Raw genomic sequence first — 13,673 nt, forward strand, 5'->3', positions numbered from 1 at the left:
TGAATGCCCATATAAATGGTCTTATTTTTACGATTTAGTTTTAATCCAAATGATGCGTATGCTAAGTGAGCAAACATCAAAGACCACACAACAGAAGTGCACGCTCTCTCTCTCTCTCTCTCTCTCTCTCTCCCTACCGTTAAGTAACTTGTGCATTGTTTTATTTACTTGTTTTTGACATATCCGACCGAACTACAAACTTTCCAGTGATGTCTGTGAGAAAGGTATATTCACTCGACAAGCTCGCGCATCTGTGCCGCCGCGCGCTCAATCCACTCAGCGTGCTTTGTTTATCAGCTCGTGCACATCAGCTATACAGGCGTTAATACTGAAAATTTAACGTTATATTCATTGCATAAATATACTTTGTAGTAGACATCCTTAACTCCATTCTGCTGTCTGTTGTTCTGTTGTCGGTGTTTCTTTGTCTGAATATGGCGCTTATCACATGCTGTGTGGTATCAGCGTTTGGTATCGGGGTATTTTAACGAGTACGAGTACAGGAGACCAGTATCGGTATCGGTGCATCCCTACTTCATATCATGTGACTTGTGTTTCCTGAAGCAAAAAAGTTCCTTGCTGAGCATAATTCAGCAGAGATGCTTCATATCTGGGCACAAAAAATAAGAATTTGAAGTGATTTGATGTGAAAATGTTTCCTTGTGTATCTGTTGTGTGTGTGTGTGTGTGTGTGTGTGGTATTGGAAGAGGGTAAATCCTTTCCCAGCATGCTGAGTGTTGGCGGCAGTGTTTGGCCGTGGGCCGTTCTCTCTCTCTCTGTTGTGTACGTCAGGCCTGTTAGTGTGTCCTCGGGCAGTGATCAGCGGAGGCCCTGTATGCCTGGACACACATGAAAGACAGCGGAGAGAGACTGAGAGAAAAGGAGGAAATGGTGAAACAGTTGAAGACAGAGTTTGTACATCCACAACCTTATAAACAAGCTGCTGCCTCACAGACAGCAGGGAAAAACGTTGATTCATGCAAATATACAATAACATACAACTGATCATATAATTGATAATGGGAAACCACTTACCAAATCTTTAATTTTTTGATGGTCCAAGCAAATAAATGCATTTATAAGGACATATTGGTAGTACTGTGTTGAGTCTCTGCTTGTCCTGTGATAAAATGGGATCCAGAAGCAGTGATCTTTAATGTGAGCGTGACACTCATTCAGGTCAGCGCTGAAGAAGCTCCTCAGGAAACCTGATACTGACCTGAGATCCACCGGGAGTTCAGACCGCAGGTGAGAAACCTGAACCCGGTTAAGCTGGGTGGAGATGTGTTGTAGTGGTTAACGCTCAGGGCTGAATAACCAGAGTGAGACAATGCCAGACACATCAGTTCCAGATCCAGACCACAGCCTGTCAGCCCTAAAACCAGACTGTCCAATTCAATGAAGTGCAAGAGAGGGAATGCTGAATATTGCAGCGCTCACGTCAAACACAGAAGCTCAGCAGCCATTCAGATCCATGCGTTTCCTGAAAGAGAAGACGCTGGGATGATAGTGGTTGAGGTGATTATTACCTTTGGTATGTTAGAAATAAGACTGTGGTGCTGTCTGGGTCCCTAAACTGAGACCAGATCCACACCAAGGCCATGTTTATGTGGTTTTGAGGAGTCTTAGGAGCAACACCACAAGATGAAGACTTCAACTCTGCTGGTAACGTCAGGATTTCTGTTTTTTCCCCTTGCAAGACATACATTATGATCATTGAGATTCCTTGTGTTGACATGCCTCCTGATTGATCGATAGAGTTTTTTTTTTTTGATGGCCTATGCCAATATCTGAGTGAGTAGGGTGCACAAATAACAATTGCTGAAATTAAATATATATTTATTTACCATAATATTTACCCAAATAGTTAGAAATGAATCCTTTGAAAATGCATCAATTAAAAAAATCATTTGAATTTAAAACTGATTTTAAATTCAAATTTTAACTTGATTTAAACTGATTCAGTATTTTTCCACAAACATAGCTGTCAGTCATCTCACACCAGGATTCATAATTTCTAAAATAAAGACCAGGTAATGCTAATTTCACATACAGTAAACAGTGAATAAGACATCTGGATGTAGCAGCATAGTTTGAAATCAAGACTAAATGCATTTTTATGTATTATAATGCAGACTTCAGAAGATCTGAAAAATTTGTGAGGTTTGTGGAATGAAATGTTTATGAGATATCCAAGCGCTTCTTTAAACTATATAAATGCATATTGGCTGAATGACATCAGTGTACGAAAAATGTATTATGCATTTCCATTGTTAAACTGACAGACAGTAAACTAATGAAGACAAAGAATTTGTATTGGCCAAAGCCAATAATTAAAAAAAATGCCACTTCAGTTTGGCCACTGGTTGAAACAGGAAGCTTGGACAGGAAATGCTGCAGGGAAGCCAATAGGTTGTAATTATGCCACAGCCATGAGCAATGATTTGCTGCTTGTCAGGTTTCAGGGTGGGACGTTTTCATTCAAGACAGCATTTGATTCTGTGTAGTACAAAATATTTGTGGTCCGTTTTCTCATTAAATGAGTATGTCTGCTGGACAACACTACGTATCCTAGATAGGGAGTGAATGCGATCAGATGGACACATCCTGACTCCGGTGATGGACTTCATGGAACGGAGCCCGTGGCGGAAACATGACACACTCTACATTATGTTTATCTGTGCTGTCTGTTAATCGCCCTGATCTGCATTGCTCATCAGTCACTAATTTCTTTCATTCAAGGTCAGGAGACGTTATTAGGGCGAAAGACACCCAAACCAAGCCAGGAGACTGTAATGCAGAGAGACAGGGCTGCTGGGCCAGCAGAGAGAGAAGAAGATAAAGAAACAGAGACGAGCCGAGGGTGCAACACAATCGCTCCAAACGTCTCCGAGCTCTTTTGTGTTCTTACTGACTGCTTGTGCAATTAGCTCTGAAGAATGAAGCACGAAGCGAGATGGTCCCGCCCAGAGTGGTGTTGGGATATGAGAGTTTGGCTGGTCTGGGACCAGCACGGTTAATTACTACATGACAAAAGAACAGCAGTCAGAGAGGAGTGTGGAATGTGTGCGGAGGCATTAAATGACTCTTACCTGAGACTGTGTGCTCTTACCTCACACACGCACACACACACACACACACACAGAGTCAGACTGGTTCCACCGATTTCCAGCGCTCATATTACATTACACATGCGTTTCCAGCCAATGAGTGAACAGCCTCTAGGCGTCTCTCTCCAGCTCCGGGAGTGATTCATGTGTATGGTGTGTAAAGTCAATGACTCTCTGCTCTTTAAACGCTGCCATAAAGTTTACCAAACTCCCCTCCGTCATTTCGTCTTTAAAGCCGAACATGCTCTTTTACCTGCTTGTGAGGGATGATGGAGCAGATTTACAACCGCGAGAACGTCTCTCTCTCTGACAGTCTTTCTGTCTGGATGATTATAGCTGTAGCTGAGAAAAAGAAAGGTCATTAATGGGTTTTATTCAGAAGAAGTTCAGTTGATCATGTTTCTGTGACATGCTAAATGAGAAAAACAGACCATTTTCAGTAACACTTGCCATCTCTGAACAATAGAGAGGTTAGAGGAGTGTGGAATGTGTGCGGAGGCATTAAATGACTCTTACCTGAGACTGTGTGCTCTTACCTCACACACGCACACACACACACACACACACACACACACACAGAGTCAGACTGGTTCCACCGATTTCCAGCGCTCATATTACATTACACATGCGTTTCCAGCCAATGAGTGATCAGCCTCTAGGCGTCTCTCTCCAGCTCCGGGAGTGATTCATGTGTATGGTGTGTAAAGTCAATGACTCTCTGCTCTTTAAACGCTGCCATAAAGTTTACCAAACTCCCCTCCGTCATTTCGTCTTTAAAGCCGAACATGCTCTTTTACCTGCTTGTGAGGGATGATGGAGCAGATTTACAACCGCGAGAACGTCTCTCTCTCTGACAGTCTTTCTGTCTGGATGATTATAGCTGTAGCTGAGAAAAAGAAAGGTCATTAATGGGTTTTATTCAGAAGAAGTTCAGTTGATCATGTTTCTGTGACATGCTAAATGAGAAAAACAGACCATTTTCAGTAACACTTGCCATCTCTGAACAATAGAGAGGTTTTTGACAGTGTTAAAATTATATTTACATTTTTCATTTTAATTTTAGTTAAAGTTTTAGTAATTTCTTATGTGTTTAGTTATTTTTAAGTATGTATGTATGGTTTTATTTTTTAAATAAAATATTTTAGTTATTTCAGTACATCAAGTTAAACTAAATGAAAATGAGAAAGGTTGTTTTGGAAACTAGCTTAAATTATTTGAATTTTTTCCCATGTTACATTTATTTCAGTTAGTGTTTTTTTATGTCAAGTAATTTTTATGTTTTTTAATACTGCAGTCACATAAGACTTGTGTCCAGCATGAGTGTAAACACATCTTATATTGACACACCACATATTCATGTGCATTCAGTGTTTGACTACATTCAACATCACACTTGCTCTGAACAATGCTGGATCAGAGATTGATTTATTTAGGCTAAATTGATCAAGCTTTGGTAGTACCCTCACATCCAGTTTAAAGGAATACCATAATTAAAGCTGTAACATCTAATGTCAAGAAGTATTGCAGTGACAGTTTTCAAACATTCCCCTGTCTGTTATTGGTCACCAGACAGATGATCCCGCCCCAAACTCGCCCCATTGGTTGAGTCACAGCTACTGTCGTCAAGCTCAAACAGAGAGATTTTCCAGCGCAATCGACCTGTGAATGAATTATTTAAAGTTGACTCAGTGTATTACTCTGTGTTTGTGAGAAAGTATTTTAACACCTTCACTTCACCTCCACATCCATTCTACAGAATCCCCCAGATTTCTTTTCCATAAAAGTGCAGAAAATGGCAACAAATTCAGCAGATTGGTGTGCGTCTGGTTGTGTTTCAGCGGCTGTTATCAGCTTACCTCAGTGTGTCCGTGTGTGTGTGCCACGGGCTGGCAGGAGGAGTTTGTGCTGCTCTCTGGAAGCCTCAAATCCAGCTCTAGTCTGGACTTAAAACCCGGCTTAATGACTAGGCCGATTCACTGGCACCTCTGTGCCCTGCGCTCAGCCTCTCTGCACCACACAGTCAAAAACACGTGCAGACCGCCAGCATCACCGCGTGAACACCAACTTTGAAGGTTAACCATGAGCGGGATTGTCTTTGATTCGGTGCGGTGTTGACTCGTTCCGGTTTGGAGCTGTCATTTAGTTATTTAGTTATTTATCCGAAGACGAATGAAAATCTCAGCTAAACCCATAATAAACATTAATTTCTTTTTGAATTTCTGACATGTTGGGCTCAAAACAGACAGATTCAGATTCATGTTCTGAACGCCAGAGTCGCAGTCTTCAAGAAGTCAACCTGTGTAAGACTTTCGTAAAGTGACGGTGAATGTTAAACTGGCTTACAAAAAAATGGTAAAACATGACAAACCTCAGCTTTTGATCCCAGAAAGTACAATAGGATTGTTTGAACAGAGCAGTGCTGTGATTTTGACCTTGTTTAACTCAGGATGCGGAACAGAAGTTAGTCATGTTAACCGTGTGTGTTAATGATCAATCAGTCTGGCCTTACTCAGACGCTCTGACCACCGCCGCGTGTGTGTTTGTGTGTGATTTGTGCTGTTCTAGATTGTTCTGTTTGGCTCCATTCTGAGCTGAATAGACGCTGCCGACAACAACAGAACTGCCTTGACAGAGAAAAACACAAAGAAAGCCGTGTGTTTGTGTGATGTCACTGGCTGCCAGCGTTGACCTCAGCAGTGCCAAAGGGAACGTTTATTACAGCTGCAGTGGAAACATGTTCACTCTTTCTTTCTTTTCTTCTCTCTGAGGCCCTCACCTCACACAAACACGCTCTCGTCGGTTAATGTTTAAAACCGAAGTGTGGCTCCAGTATCACCAAACAGAGCTGAAATATAATCACTCCCATCGTCTGCCATTGCTGAGCCAGACATATAGTACATACACAAACTTGTGCTGTTGCTAGAGCTAATGTTGGCGTGTCAGATGCTCAAACATGAAAAGCGACCCCTGGTATTATACGTTACAACTTAAAGTCTACACTGTAGAAACTACACTAGTTCAGTCTTAAATTAAATTCCATTTCTTTGTAATCATTGGTGAAATGATCAGAAATTTCTGAGTGAAACTTGTTTTACCACCAAATTGTTGTCAGTGTACTTACAGTGCAATTAAAGATATGTTTCAGTATAAAAAAGTAATATATAAATAATAAACTATATGTATGATGTAAAGTAAAAAAGTATGCTTGCAGTATATGCAAAGAGTAAACTAACAGTATACCGTTTACAGTATACTTGCAATACAACAGAAAAGCTCGAACTTAGTACACTTAAAGTATATTTTTATGAACTAAAAAGTTGGCTAGAAGTGTAACACTATACCTTTAAATTCACTTGTATTATAGTTGCAATACTAAAGAAATCTACTGTTATATAAAGTACCAATTTACCACCAATTTTGTCCCAAGAAGTATTGAAATAATACACTTGCATGTCCATTGATATTATCATACTTCCCACGTAAAGTATACTTGGAAAATATTCTTTATTAAGTTTACTCATAATAAAATGAACTTGAAATGTACTTCTTTTTGTAAAGGTTGAGTTAATGTTGTGTCTGATGCTCAAACATGAAAAGCATCACAGGGTTGTGGTATCTACACATTATGAGAAATAATTTAACAAAAAAAAGCATAAAATATGGCACACTTCAGCTTGAAGTGGAATTAGAGTTCTCAGTGGGCTTTACTTTCCATTGCAGTCATGGGTGGGTGTGTGTGTGTGTGTGTGTGTGTGTGTGTGTGTGTGTGTGTGTGTGTGTGTGTGTGTGTGTGTGTGTGTGTGTGTGTGTGACACTGTAGTCACTGTATCTTACTTGTATTTGATTCTACACATGAGAAATTATTTTCCCGTACAAAAAAAAGCAACAACATAAAATACGGTGCACTTCAGCTTGAAGTGGAGTTAGTGTTCTCAGTGGGCTTTACCTTCCATTGCAATCAGGGGTGTGTGTGTGTGTGTGTGTGTGTGTGTAAGAGTGTCCTGCCAAATGTGGGTCATTTTTATGGCTTATCACCTCCTGCAGATGTGGACAGTAAAACTCTGCTGACCAGAAAATCTGCAGATTTGGCCTCAACAAAACACTCACATCAGTGCCATTAAACACCTTTTACTCTCGTTTGTGTGTGTGTGTGTGTGTGTGTGTGTGCGATGCAGTGAGTGCAGGTTGTGACATGCTGTAAGTCTCTGTTCTTTTTTCTCCCAAGATGTTATATGAGATGTACGCCGCAGGAAATACAACATGCACACGAACGTCTTTCATACAACATGACGATTTTAACTCCAGATGTCTATCTCTGTATATGTCTCTGTGTAAAAATGTTTAAAATAGTACGTAATGATCAAAGTTTTTGTCAAATTCTCCTCCAAAAACAAATAGCAAAATTGAAGCCACTGAGAAAAATACATTTAATTCCAGACATTCTCTAAAACAAGTCTTATTGTCTTACACAATTTTGCTTCTTAGGTACACTCTAAAAAATGCTGGGTTAAATACAACCCAGTGCTGGGTGAAATATGGACAAACCCAGCAATTGGGTTGTTTTGACCCAACTGTTGGGTTACTACCCAGAAGGTTGGGTTAAACATATGTGTCCCTGGAGCACAAAAGCAGTGTTAAGTCGCTGGGGGATATTTGTAGCAATAGCCAAAAATACATAATATGGGTCAAAATTATCGATTTTTCTTTTATGCCACAAATCATTTGGATATTACATAAAGATCATGTTCCATGAAGATATTTTGTAAATTTCCTACTTTAAATATATCAAAACTTAATTTTTGATTAGTAATATGCATTACCAAGAACTTCATTTGGACAAATTTAAAGACGATTTTCTCAATATTTTGATTTTTTTTTGTACCCTCAGATTCCAGATTTTCAAATAGTTGTATCTCGGCCAAATATTGTCCTATCCTAACAAACCATACATCAATGGAAAGCTTTTTTATTCAGCTCCAGATGATGCATAAATCTCAATTTCAAAAAATTGACCCTTATGACTGGTTTTGTGGTCCAGGGTCACATATAACCTAACCGTTGGGTCAAAACAACCCAATTGCTGGGTTTGTCCATATTTCACCCAGCACTGGGTTGTATTTAAACCAGCATTTTTTAGAGTGTATCTTTATAAGCTTCTCAAATATGTTAAGATAAAAAATACTGATTATGGTGATGCTTGTTGCAGTACGGTGCTTCAAAAGCCATGCCAACCACCCTGAACTTCCCACTTTTCCCATTTGATTATGGAGAAGTTGTTGGTTTAGTGTTCCAGCTGGCTTGATGGCAGGTATGCAGATGGATTGAGAGATATATGACAGACTGTCAGCTGATGTTGTTGTGTCATTCACAGACTCAACAGTGTTGATTTATTGTGTGAAGTCATAAAGGCCTCATTTCACTGAAACACGAGACGTGTGTCTAGAGATTTCAACAGCGCAGTGAATCCTGGCATTACCTGTCTGGCGGGTTTCTCCTCACAGTTACAGCTGATCTGCTAAACACATGACCGGCGGCCAGTGCGGATGCGCCTCAGGATCTGGGCTTTGCTGTTCGGTCCGACTCTCTGTTTTAATCTCTTTACCTTGACTGCAGAAGAATAGCGCGCGCAGCGGCCCTGGGCTAGCCAGAGGATACGGCTTTTTCTCACTTAATTGGATTTCTGAGCAGTAAAAAGCAGAAATTCTTGGCATGAATTAGAGAGGCTGTGGTTTTGATATAAAGGCCGTGGTGCTGGTGCGGTCTGGTCCTGAAACTCAGGACAGGGTTTCCTCTCATAAAACTTTCTTTCAGCAATCATGCTAATTCACTAATAAAATAAATGATTATGTACCAGGGCAAAGACACACATTATTGGTTAAATTTAAATGCCTATTACAAATTCTCAGTTGTCCTTGAGAAGGTTTGACAACAAAACACAGTTTAAAAGACACTGGGTGAGATTCATTGGCTGGTCAACCCAAAGGAGTCTTACTGGTTAGGCTAGTTAAGAAACCTGTTGAGGACCAAAGCAGAGCACAGGCCGGTCTTTTAAACAGGGTGTTCCAACCGTAAAAGACAGAAAACTAGCCGACATGCTTTCACCGTGGCCTCGCGACTTCAAACCACAGACCTATTTTTCACTGTCATCTCACCTGGGCTTCAGCCAGACTCTGAGGCGAGCAGGAGATTATACGAGAACTAGATCTCGCAGACGTGTGCGTTCTTGCACCCTCAGCACATTTACCGACCGCACTTGATTGTTGCAGTTCCTCAAACGCATGTGAGAAATTTCAAACACTGTGACAGCTAGTTGAAGTACACCATCCTCGCTGGACCCCATTACACACACACACACTCGATTTCTCAACTCACTTAGTCATCATTTTTCCCGCTTCTTAACTCTGTCCTTTCAGATTTTTTCCGTTTTGTAAATCAGCTTACATCCAGATCCCAGCGTTTCTGCCTCTGTGATATAAACGCAGGTGAAGCGTTGCGCATCCAGGCCTCGCTGGCCTTTCCACAGCATTTATTTGTGAATTCATCAGCGCTCAGCCGTACTAGCGCTTTCCGCTTTGATGATTACCTGTGGAAACGCTTTCCTCTCCTGAACGAGAGACGTCATTTTTATTCATATCCTGACATTTCATGGCTATACAGCCATATGAACACATCAAACTTTTTCCCTTTGCGGCGTGGCAAAGAAAAATATTGTGTTTTGAAGTGTCAGGTAATCGTGTGTAGAGTGGCACGGCGGCATTTTATTGTCGGAGAGTGCGGTGAGTAAAAGTGAGAATGAGGGATTTATGCTGGCAGTGTCGCACACGTTCGCAGGTTATTATATGCTGCCGACTCGAGTCTTTTGTTCTTTGGCGCTGTAAAATGGTGCGGAAGGAAAGCGTGGGGACAGGTTAAACTACAGAGGAGACGTCTCAGCAGTAAAGCAGCCAGAGCACTCTCTCTTTCTTTCTCTCTCTGCCTTAAGAGAGCCGTTATCAAAGGCTGTGTGGAGTAGGTCAGGCTCGCCCTCTCTTTGTTGGGAGAGCTGTGTGTGAAGAGAAGGTGTGTCTGCAATTCAATTCATGTCTGCCTCTCCGGGCCCTGTGTGACATCGTCAGAGCTGGCCAATCAGCACGCAGAGAGGCCTCAGTGCTGTTTGATTGGGGACTGTGAACGCCCTGCGGGGGGCTCTCGATTGTTTGAGCTTGACAATGGAAGAAAAGAGTAAGTGTAAAACTCTTTGATTTTCAGAGTCCTGACAGTACTTCAGCTGTTTTCAAAACATCCCAGCTTTTCCAGTGACAAGCTGATTTTCCCAACACGAAGATGTTGTATTGCATAAGCAGCTTTACGGCAGAGTGAGTTGATGCAATAATCACACACACTATGTTAATGTCCACTGTATGTCCCAAGTAATAATTAGATATGGCCAAATTGCAACTCTCTTTGTTGATGATAAAAACAGTTCAAAAAGTTACATTTTTAGACTGTCTAAGTGGGTTAGCAGCCCTGAAAAATGTCAAAAATGCTTAATTTATTTTAACTAATTATGTCCTAGTTTGGTCAGTTATACTACATAACTTTTAGTCATATTTGCTGTAACATGTAGCTGTAATGATGCAATCAAACGTATAGCAAATGTGGTAGTTCTGTATGTTGTTTCGGGGTTGGCATCATCTCTTCTCAGGTGTTCTGGATCCAGACTGAAACTTCTAGTTACAGGAAAAACAGAGAAACAAATAGAGACATAATTAGTGTAGCTGCTGTTCCAACCAAGCAAAATTGATTTGTTTAACCCTAGCTAAAGAATAATAATGTGCATTTGATCAGATATAACTGCAGTACAAGATTATGAGATGCATTATTTGAATGCTTGGCCAAAGAGATGTGTCTTTAATCTAGATTTAAACAGAGAGCGTGTGTCTGAACCACAAACGTTATCAGGAAGGCTATTCCAGAGTTTGGGAGCCAAATGCGAAAAAGCTCTACCTCCTTTAGTGGACTTTGCTATCCTAGGTACTACCAAAAGTCCAGAATTTTGCGACCTTAGGGAGCGTGATGGATTGTAGCGTGGTAGAAGACTAGTTAGGTACACAGGAGCTAACCCATTAAGGGCCTTATAGGCAAGCAATAATATTTTGTAACTGATACGGAACTTAACAGGTAGCCAGTGCAGAGACTGCAAAATTAGAGGAAGTAACAGTACATCCGTCTAGTTGCTAATTGTAATCCAAGAGATTCTGTGTGCCATTTTTTGGTCCAATAAGTAATATCTCTGTCTTATCCGAATTTAGGAGAAAATTAAATTTTTCACTTTTACATTTTTAACACACTCTGTTAGCTTAGATAATTTAGAAGTTTCATCTTGTCTTGTTGAGATATATAGTTGAGTATCATCGGCATATAGGACAGATCCTTGTGGCACTCCATACTTTACTGGTGATAAATGAGATGACTCCCCATTTAAATAAACAAAGTGGTAGTGATTGGACAGGTAGGAGCTAAACCATCTTAAAGCCTGCCCTTGAATACCTGTATAGTTTTGTAATCGATCTATGAGTATGTCATGATCTATTGTGTTGAACGCAGCACTAAGATCAAGTAAAACTAGCAATGAGATGCAGCCTTGGTCTGACGCAAGAATCAAGTAATTTGTAATTTTAACAAGTGCAGTTTCTGTGCTATGATGGGGCCTGAAACCTGACTGAAATTCTTCAACTACACAAAGGCTCTCCTCTGCAGCGCTTCATTGTCTCTGTTTAAAGTCCCTGGGCTTAGACGTGCCAGTGTCTGATTTCAGCTACTATTTTCTTTCTCTCTTTCGCTCCCGTCCCACACCCCAGCGAGGGTTTGTGTTTCACGGGATGGAGGAGATGTTTGACTCTGTGTGAACCTCTTCAGCAGTGATTTGTAAAGTCGTGAGACCGAAGGCAGATGCGTGGGTCTGCTGGAGCAGGTCAGAGGTGCGGAGCTGTTTTAGCTCGTTGATGTCAAGCAGAGGTTTTCCAGCGTATGGCTGGCTGTAAAACATCATCTTCGCCCCCGACACAGCTCTTGCACTGAACATGTGCAGGCCGTATCTCAGCCTCAAATCTCAGGAAACAACTATTTATATTGTACAATAAGAAAATGAAGCCATTTTTATGACCCCAAATTCTGTAACACAGTAATGAAAATGATGCTGCACATTCCTGTTTGTTCATTTTTGACAGATGCATTTTTAATTGTTTATGTATTTTGTTATCTCTATGTATGGCAGCACTCTTTAATTGGCATGCAAATGGCCGTGATGTGCATAGTGATTCAGTGATTTTGTGCTGGCGTGCCGACAGCGCTTTCGGCAAGGGGGTTAAGGAGTATTTTGACAGTCTCTGAAGGTGTTGCTTTCAGCCGTTTTAATTGGTAGGAAATCCATTTACAATGTGTGCGCTTTCGACATTTTGCTCTACAAGCAGAAAATAACTTTGTGCCCTTCAAGAAGACTGCTTCTCCCTTTTCACAGGAATAATGTTAATAGCGAGATTAGATTCTCGGTCCACTCGATGAAAGCACAGTGAAGCACACAAAAACAGCCGTAAACCTGTGGTCATAGCATTCTGCAGCCGTGAATCGAAGCACTCAGGCACAGCGAAGGAAGTGACACGTATTGTTTACCTACAGACAAGTGTCACCTTTTGTTATTTCTACATAATTGAGCATTTTGTTTTAGGTAAAAGTGAGAGAAGCCATTTATCCATCATCGCAGCTGTCCTTTCGGTTTTGGAAGTCACCGAAGTTGCAAAGTCGTTTGTTTCTTCAACACAGTTGACCCTCATATTGTATAGCTACAGGCTTTCACATGTGAAATTGTGAAACCAAGGTAATTTTTAGCGCTGGCTTATCTTTTGCTGTCTTTTAATTTAAGTCATGGAGAGACTTGAGTTCACTTTTCCACTAGCATCACTTTGTCTTATTGACATTTCAAAGCAAAACTGTAAAAATAACACGCCAGTTAATGTGCCTTCACAGTTTTAACTGAAAATGAACAGCGCTTTAAAGATTTTGCAGCTTTGTAAAGCTCATGAATTTTTAACAAAGAAACCATTATTGAGTTTACGATTGGTTGCTAAACACCATTCTAGCAGCATTTTGGCACTGCAGGGTTAAAAACTGTGCTTTCACGATTAGAAATGCAGCTTTGAATGGCACAGGCCCGAAGAGAGTAAAATAAAGCAGTGCAGAGCAGAGGTTTTATTTATGAGATCTCTAGTGAAGTTGATTAATCTGACGCTGTCTGTGACTAACCTTCTGTAAAATAACATTTTCCCATTTCACCCAAAAGAACACGAGCGCTATCTGTGTTTCTTCATGTTGATTGGATCATTATTTGTGTTTTTCAATTTAGTTCAGGAGCTGATGGCTTCATGATTGATTCCATCCCCTCCCGCCATACCGTTTTCCACATCTGGCTAGTTTGCAATATTAGGAATCGATTCCTGAGTTTTAATTCGAGAACATGGGCTGACTTGATGCTGATTTGTGTCCTGCGCTCTTGCAGGGAAAGTCTCTTTTCTCGATCGCTATTA

The 13,673-nt window shown here is 40.8% G+C and overlaps 1 protein-coding gene across 1 annotated transcript in view; it reads left to right on the top strand.

The window, feature by feature from the left end:
- The window catches only part of LOC107554146 (receptor-type tyrosine-protein phosphatase kappa-like), a 170,263-nt gene that overhangs the window by 32,743 nt on the left and 123,847 nt on the right, over positions 1-13,673 (top strand). The window lies entirely within an intron of this gene.

This window comes from Sinocyclocheilus grahami, unplaced genomic scaffold (assembly GCF_001515645.1).
Source record: "Sinocyclocheilus grahami isolate Dianchi unplaced genomic scaffold, SAMN03320097.WGS_v1.1 scaffold492.1, whole genome shotgun sequence".
Classification (NCBI taxonomy): Eukaryota; Metazoa; Chordata; class Actinopteri; order Cypriniformes; family Cyprinidae; genus Sinocyclocheilus; species Sinocyclocheilus grahami.